This window comes from Tupaia chinensis, unplaced genomic scaffold, assembly GCF_000334495.1.
Source record: "Tupaia chinensis unplaced genomic scaffold, TupChi_1.0 Scaffold000545_1, whole genome shotgun sequence".
Taxonomy (NCBI): domain Eukaryota; kingdom Metazoa; phylum Chordata; class Mammalia; order Scandentia; family Tupaiidae; genus Tupaia; species Tupaia belangeri.
In genome coordinates, this window is record NW_006160057.1 from 1,062,724 (window position 1) to 1,071,879 (window position 9,156).

Consider the following 9,156-nt stretch of genomic DNA (forward strand, 5'->3'; position numbering starts at 1 on the left):
GGAGAGTTGTAAAAGGAAAAAAAAAGACATTAAGAGTTCTGTGGTGATATTACATTATATTTTTTAACTTGAAGATAGGTTAAATATGTACTGCAGCATGAAACAATTTTATTATATTTTGTCTTACTCTGTAACCAATTTTCACATACATTATGGGTGTTTGATAAACAGATTCTAGAACCAGGGTTTACATACATTATGGTGTTTAACAAACAGATTCTCTCCAAACCAATTAAATACATTAGAACAGAGTTTCTTTGTTCACTATATTAGAGAAGGCTTTGAAACATTACCAAGCAATAATCATTGCTAAAATATAGTTTCTACCAACAAATGAGATAGACATTAGAGGTAAGGATCTAATCTGAAATTAGATATTTGTGAATTAAGTAACTGACTCCCTAACCCATTTGTCACCTTTGTTTCCTTTATGTTCACACTCCCTTCAAGGAGAAAATCAGCTTTTATAAAGCTTAATCTAGATTTCAAAAACAATAATATTTCCACAAACCATTGAGAGTAATTGCTCTATATGCAATAAAAATTAATGTATTAAGTTTTTATTTGCATGAATGCAAGTTTAATATTTAAAGGTGAGGTGGAAGAAACATCATGTACTTTTCTTCTACAGTCTGTAAAAATGGAAATTGAGAGTATTTTCTGCAAGTTTTAAAAATTTCTTATTGGAAAATTCAGTAAGATCAAAGAACCAACATCATTCTATAGTATTCTTAATGATAAAGTTGTGAGCTACGTATTCCTGTTTTCAGACAGAAGCAGTACCCAACTTTCAAGCTATACCAAGAAGAGAATCATTCCCTGAGAAATTGGTTGCCTCAGTCCTTTTGTATTCCATAATAAAATGTCGTAAAGCAAATAAGAATTTATTTACTGCTGCATAAAATTGTGGTGGAGAGGCAAAGAGAGGAAGTCTGCTTTCGATTTTAACCATCTGGAAATATTACAGCTCAAAGCTAAAATTGTTCCAATTTTCCTTTAAGATGAGTGGTATCTTCTCCTTAAATCTCACTCTGTAGACCAGAAAATAAATGTCATAGAAATGATGTTCACCATAGGTAAATTTCTCCATCTAAGTATATCAATTCTTAGAACTTTTAAAAACTTGAGAAAAAATATTAATAATGGCTTTTTAAAAATGTAAGACCCCCCCACATTTTAGAGAAATGATTTACAAAATCATCGCAGTTTTGTAATCCCTTGCAAATGTGAAGTGTAGTTCTTTTGCATATATTTACCCTGAAAATGACTTTTTTCTTAAAAATAAAATGACTATTTCTAAAGAACTTCTGAAAAAGCAGATTAGCCCCAAGTTTCAGGATCAACTCTCTGAAGTATTGTTTGACAGTTTGCAAGTCACTTAACCCCTTTAGAGCTCCTGTTTCTCTTTTTGTAAAATGATACTGACCACCCACCAAATTCAGGGACCCAGAGGCAACCCTGACTTCAGAAGTGTGCCAGTGCTTAGGATGAAAGTGTCCTATAAATTCCAAGAAGGCAGTGTGGTCTAGTGTGGAAAGGGTTCAATTAACCCCCAGGAACCCAAGGTCTTGTTTTGTTCTCAGTTCAGACACTGAGTGACCTGTGAAAGGCCATCCACCCTCAGAGCCTCAGTTCTCACAGGACAGTGTCCAACCCCAATCACCACTCAACACATGTCAAACTCTCTTATTTTTCCTACTTATTTGTTTTCATTTTTTAATCCTATACTCAGTATCTCTTATTTTTGTTTTATAAAATATTTATATTTTTATACTTAGAAAATATGAAAATCACTGCAAGATCTTCATGATCTTCTCTAGAAAAGTCACTTGAGAACAATAAATATAAATAACAGTAAGTACTTGATGAATTCCCCATGCAGATGAAGTCCTTTTACTAGTTCCAAGCAATAGAATAAAATAAAGTCAAGTTCATTCATTCTTTCAGTTTACTCTTCCTCAGCCTGATCTAACCTTAGAGAAAAGGGACTATATTCAATGCTCAGTGCCATTTTAATCATAAATTAAGACAAACCAAATTTTGCATTCAGAATCAAGAAATGAATTCTATTCAAAAGATAATGGGCAAAGCTTTTCCAATAAAAATTTTCAATAAATAGCAGCAAAGATGTTCAAGATATGACCATTTAAACCATATCTCAGTGCAATTAATTCAAAGAGGTAATTGTTATTTAGTTATTATTTTTAATTGTGATTGGAGGCAAAGAATTCACAGAGTGCTTAATAATCCTATTTTTTGCTTAATTATTTGGAGTTTTTTAAATATCTGCCGTTCAGGGATATAGGCTTATTACAAAAAGCTTTGAACTTCTCTTAGTAAATCTACATAGATAGGTTTGTAAAGTGGATGGTGATAGATAGAGCACACTTTCAGAATATTTCTATTGGCTCCATCTCTTTTGTTTCTTAGTATGTTGATTATATTTAATACTGGACACCACTTGTGTACTCCCAGAAGTGGGATATGGTATGTAATAGGCACTTACAACAGTAGCTCCAGGTAGGTGTCAGAGTGCTTAAATAATTACTATCAGCAAGTGTCCATGAGCTCACTGGCAAGAGCTTTAAAGAGGTTGCTCTTGAATCTAGTTGTACTTTATTGGAGTGAACCATTGACCATATTTGCTAAAACTGTAGGATGTTTTTAGTTGGCAACAAAAAGTATATATTTCTTGAATTTATTCCTCTAACATAACTGCATGTTCATATACAACAACGTGACTATAGTTGATGAGAATATATTGTATTCTTGAAAAATGCAAAGAAAAGGTATGTTGAGTGCTCTCATCACAAAATGATAAGTGCATGAGATAGTACAATAATTTCTCATCTAGACTTATCATCCCACAATGTGTACCTCGCACATCATGTTGTATGTGATAAAGGCAGAGAGTACTATTTGTCAAATTAAAAAAAGTTTAACTAAAAACATTTAAGTATACATTTAAAAATAAAGACATGTATTTAATATTGTAAAAGAAATAAATATAGAATGTAAAAGATAGTCTTTTAGAAGACACAGAATTAAAAGGGGTCTTTGAGAATCACAGTACATAGGTCAGAACTATGCAAATAACGCATTTAGTTATGAAGAATTTGCCATGTAACTCTGTTTTGCAGATATAAACTGCTGTGTGAACAGCCATCCACCAGAAATGCACACTGGTCACAATCACGATGGAATCTGTACAAATCAGTAACAAAAGAAAAAGAAAAAAAAAAGCTAAGACAACAGGGAAAAAAAAAAAAAAAGCTAAGCTAAGACAACAGAATGGATCTGGCATAGTGTGAGAAGGAAAGGATTAAAAGGAATAGTATATCCATGCCCTTCAAATGAGAAAAAAATTAGAGAAGCTAAAGGAATACTCCAAGTACCCTGAGGAATAAGGGACTGCAAAATAATGAAGAAAAGGTTATGTGAAGAAAGAGAACTGCCCCAGCGATCCTTCAGGAAGAGTCCAGGCAAAGAGAACCCAGGTACCCTAGCTGACAGCACCAGCTACCACTTGCATATAAAGCCAACCGGGACCTCCCAGCCCAGCCAGTACTGATGTCATCTAACTGCAACTGCCCTAGTCATTCCAGGCAAAACACTGGAACCACACTTCAACCCACAGTTACTGTAAACACTATGTAAATTCTCAATTAAAAAGTAGACTTTTTGTGGTCTATGTACTCCAAGCACATAAAAGGCAAAACGTTTATTAAACAGTTTTCCTGTGCATAATAAGAGCAATCTTTCCTTCATATTTTCACATTTGTTATCAGTACTTTTAACAAATATTCACAAATTTCAAATAAGATAATTTTGTATTCTCCCCATAGCAGAGCAGGTTGATTATCAGAGTGTACTACGTTTTTGTTTTTTTTTTTTTTTTTTTTTTTTTTTTTTTGAATGGCTGCTTAAGTTATGAAAATTCCAGTGATTCAGATTCAGTAAGGAATTTCAAAATGAGGGCATAAAGAAATGTGTTTTGTTATGAATCTTAGAGAAAGTTCTTAACTTCTTAACAAAATAATTTCCATCTTGATAAAAGAACCAGTGATATGAAAAATAAACTAAAGCTAGGACCAGCAGATGATGTAATGGTGACGTCATAGGATTCCCACATAGCCAACTGCAGTTCAACTCCCAGACCCAGTGGCTTGAAACTCATGCTGAATGTGTGTCTGTGCATGCCCGAAATCCCCAGAGGAGAATGGAGGAGAAGGAATTGCAGCATGACCATCCTCCCTGGGGCGTGATTTCTTGCTTTCTGTCTTTCTGTCTCTCTGTATCTCTCTGGTGAGCACATGTACCCTGTAAGAAAACTCTCCCTTAAAGAAAAAAAGGAAAGAAATAAAAGAAAAGTAAACTAAAGCTTCCATAGCAAATGCTGGGGTTTATGGAGTATGTTGTGAAATAGGCCATTGACAGAAGACCACTTAGCCACGCTTTCTAGATATATACAAATCAAGTATATTTCAGTATATTCCACACATACATATGGTATCTTTGCTGTTCCTTGAAATTGTTGAGCTCTTTTTGTCATCTTGGGAAATCATTATTTTCTTTGTGAAATAGAAATTATGGTTCTTCTATTACACAAGACTTTCGCCATGACAACATAATAGTTACAGATAGAAACAAACCCAATTTTAAACTATCATAAAATATTTAACCTGTAATTGTAAAGCTCTCACAGTTACAATGGGCAACAACAGCTAAAATTATGGTGAGGGAGAGAGATTTTGGAGACCAAGATGAGGAAGAATAAGACTGACTCTAAAACGCACGCCAAGGTTTTTCCCAGAATGTCAATTAATAATCAGCAATTTATACACTTCAAATATAAACCATAGCATTTTAGTCCTTCTTCTACCTTTTTTTCTTTATAAAATGCATATTACTTATTGAGAGAAATAAAGAGAGGGAGATGCACCATCAGCAGGGTCTTCTCACACTGCAATCTCCTTTACTTCCCCTGCAACTAATTGGGATCATGGCATGTATGTGCCTGACCTGCTTCAGGTCAGCTTGGGATCTGAACCTTTGATCAGTCAGGTGGCTTCCAGCACAGCAGACCAGTGCACTGCCACCTGCACCACCCAAACTGGGCCTTTACTTATTTATTTATTTAATTTTTGTATGCTTAAATTCCTTGCATCCTTTTCAGCAGCCACTTCATACACTTAATGAAATCTCCATTTTAGTGTCTTGTTAGTTATAATGCTGGCTCCGCACAAGCAGGTCTTCAAACAAACAAGCAAACCTCTATTGACTATTTTTCTAAGTTACTCTTGACAGACCCTACTCTAACCCTTGCAACAAACTTAATTTCAGAAAAGATGAAAATCACTTAGGGTGATCAATAGTAACATTGGATGCTGGTTTTTGTTTTTTTTTCTTCCCCCCCCCAAAAAAATATATTGGACTGACCATGCAGTTTGGCACCAGTAACGGGGCTCATATTACTGACTTCCCTGCAAGAGTTGGCTATAAACTCCTCTCTAACTGTTACTGCCATCGAGGGTTTGTCTGCATATTTGAGGGAGAGAGCCAGGAAAAATGGTTGTCTTTGCCCAAGAACATAAGTCTATCCACTAGTGGAATAAGCTGGGAATATATAAGTGAGCCTCGGGTTTTGCTCTCAGCTTAGAAGTGATCCTTTGCTTGATCTTCTGCATGCATTTCTCTTAAAGTACTGAAAGCTCAATGTCTCTAAAGAAAGGTTTCTGCAAACAAAGCCAAGAACATTAAAACCTCAAAACCTCAAACCCATGTAAATGGGATCAGCTGTTTGCTCTGAACCTGTGTCTCACTAGTAGCCAGTCAGCTGACTCCACTCCCTACAGGCCACCCCTGCATGTTCCTAGAATAATAACTTATATCTACATAAAAGGCCAGAAATCATATTGCTGATGACTGGACTGAAAGACAGAGGATGAGAATCTATCTCAAGCTTCCCAGCCCATGCCTGCTCTGCTCTGCTCTGGTATTCTCTATCTTCAGGACGTCATTCCTCATCTTTCCAGCAAATTAAAAGAAGCATGAAATTGATGACTGCCCTGAAAGGATCTGATTTTCATTGAGGAGACAAAATATCAACACATATTGATTAAATAACAATAAATTATTAAAATAGTCTAAATCACCGCAGGCAGCAGACATGACAACACCATTAAAATGTCACAGAAGATTTGAACCGTGGAAAATACTTAAGCTATGTTCTGGAGGGGAGAAGTTGATAGGTAACTCCTAACAGATATTTCACTTAGGGAGAACAACAAAGAGGAGAGAGAGTTTGGAGCTGGATAAAGGAGAGCCTTGATATATTTATTACCTGTGGTTGGTGTTCTCTAATCAGGGCATCTTGGCCGGGAAGAAACACTCTCCCCTTCCAATCCTCTGCACATTTTCCATTGCCTACCTTATGGTCTTGGTTTTCCTTTCACTTTAAGGCAATGGATATGAACTGAATTAGCAGAGATTAAATTTTAAAAGGCTAGAGAGGCACATATTCATTGATACAAATGTATGCATAGGCAGGAAAAGTAAGCATTCTGAGGGAAAAGTGCTGTGATGTTTAGTTACTGAGAGATGCGGGGGGGACCTGGGTTCATAACCACAAGTCTGCTTTGTGCATGATATCACCACTTAGAATTTCAAACACACATGACAGCATAATATTTTAATTTGGGTTTATTAAACTAACACAGAAATAGTCATTTTCTTTTTGGTGGCCAGTCCTTAAGTTCAAGAACCTCTAATTCATAATCAGAACAGCTGAGCCATATAGTCCTCCTTTTTAATATCCCTTTCGATGTCAAAGTTCTTTCATGGTAAATTATTTCAGCCCTATGTTTATTTCTTTCACCCTTTCTCACAACTCCAAGAATTTCAGATAAAGTTTAAGTCAGTCATGTTATGCTGAAGTCTTCAAACTATCTTCTAAATGTATAAAATGAAAGCATAACTGAGGATTTGGGTGGAGAATGGACAGAAATGAAAAGCTTCTTTGTATCCAAATTATTTGGGAATTTTATTCTTTTGGTTGAAAATATGCACAGTTGTGCACCTTTCTTATAAATAAAGGTGTACCTTTCTTATAAATAAATGTAACAAAATGGAAATTAATAGTACCCTACTAGTATTTACTTATTCTAGTTATGTAAATTACTGTTGAACTTAGATGACTGTGTTATCAAATGCTTTGGGCCCACAATATGTGGGCCTTTCGTAGAATCACATTTACTGAATGTTTGATTTGTATTTATTCTCTCAGCTTTCAGAAAGGGGTATAATAAGACACAATGTTATTAAACTGGACTTAGCTTAAAATCTAGAGGTGTATTGAATACAACTTTTCTTGGGTCTAAGAAAAGCTTTGTTCTCCCTAGGCAGCAAATTTGAGTTTATTGCTATCATAGGTTCTATAACTCCTGGGACTTATTTTTTTACCTGGGCCATTGGGCTTAAAATTTAGGTTGGTCTAAGGTAATTTTACAGGACTTGATATGGTACATTTATTTGCAATAACTTAAGCCCTGGCTTTAATTAATAGCCTGCTCTTCTATCTTATAAGGTTTTAGGTTTTTAGAATATGACATTTCCTACTGTTATGAACTGAATTTTTATGTTGAAACACTAACCCCCAGTGTGATGGTATTTGGGTAGTACTCCAAAGGGGATAGCTAAGTTTAAATAAAGTCAGGGTGTGACCCTAATCCAATAGGGCCAATGTCCTTATAAGAAGACGAAGATGTGTCATAAGACCATCCCCCACCCCCAGTTCTCACCCAAAAGGAAAACCAAGTAATAACACAGTACGAAGTTCATTCTCTGACATCCAGAAAGATGTCACCAAAAAACAACGTTGTTGGCATCTTGGTCCTGGAAATTCAGCATCCAGAACTGTGAGATCATAAATTTCTGTGATTTAAACCACCCAATCCAACATGTGTTTTTATGGCTGTCATAGTCTTTTGTTTTCAGCAGTCAAACCTTCAAAGTAGGAGAAAGATATTGCACTGTCTAATCCACCGGGTTACCTCTGCTTTTCCTGTCCCCTGAGAACAGGTCTCTGTCCACCACCTTGGAGAGACTGGTAGGGTACAACATACTTCTGGGAGATTTACCTGGGCCACTCTAACACTCAGAAGTGCATTCTCCCTTTAATCTCATCTTCCTCTTTTGCCTGATGTGTGTGTACAGGAAGGTGGAGTACAGAGTGGCATTGGGGTGAGGGTGAGCAAATTCTAAGGAAATGTGCCTCTTTTATATACAATTATCTCAATCTATACTAACCCATTTTGTGTCTTGAAGATGCCACGGCTTTGGAAGTCGATGGCTTTTTTTGCCTTTTCATAACCTGATAGTGACTTGTCCATAAAAGCCAAAGGTGCATTCTGATCTCAGTGGTTTTGAATCCTGCTCCCTTGTACAAAAGCAAAGGTGAAATGAGGAGAACATGCATTTGGGGCTACATCAGCATCTTGTAGAGAACCTAAAATCAAACACATCTCACCACCATTTCCTTCTGTAATGGCATACATCCTCCCTAATAATACAGGGACATAAAACATGTATATGCCTTCTACTGTGAAAATGTTACTAATTTGTATGAATGAATAACCATGACCTTATCATGCCAAGAGAGCATGTGTCCCTTCCTTGTCCTGAGTTACGTCATATATTACAAAGATTTCTACACTAATAATCCATAGAATTCTTGTCCAAATGCCATCTCTCTAATCAACAGACAACTCTACTGACCAAGAGAGATGAAGGGGAGAGTTACAAGTCATCCTGACACAATTATAAATATGAACTGAGTACTTTCTCAAAATTAACAGTAATAGAAAACTGCAAAATTTATTTTATAACACTGTGCTCTAGATCTAGGACATTTGCAACATAAACTAAATGCAAATAGCTTATTATGTTAAGAGAGCTTGGCTATTTAGTTGCCACTTGTCTTATCTTGGATTGCCATAGCAAAATACCATAGACTGGATGGCTTAAACAATTAACATTTATTGTTCACAGTCTAGCATCCGAGAGGTCCAAGATAAAGGTACCAGGTGATTCAGTTCCTGGCTAAGGCTCTTTCTGATCTACAGATGTCTGCCTTTTTACTGTATCTTCACATGGTAG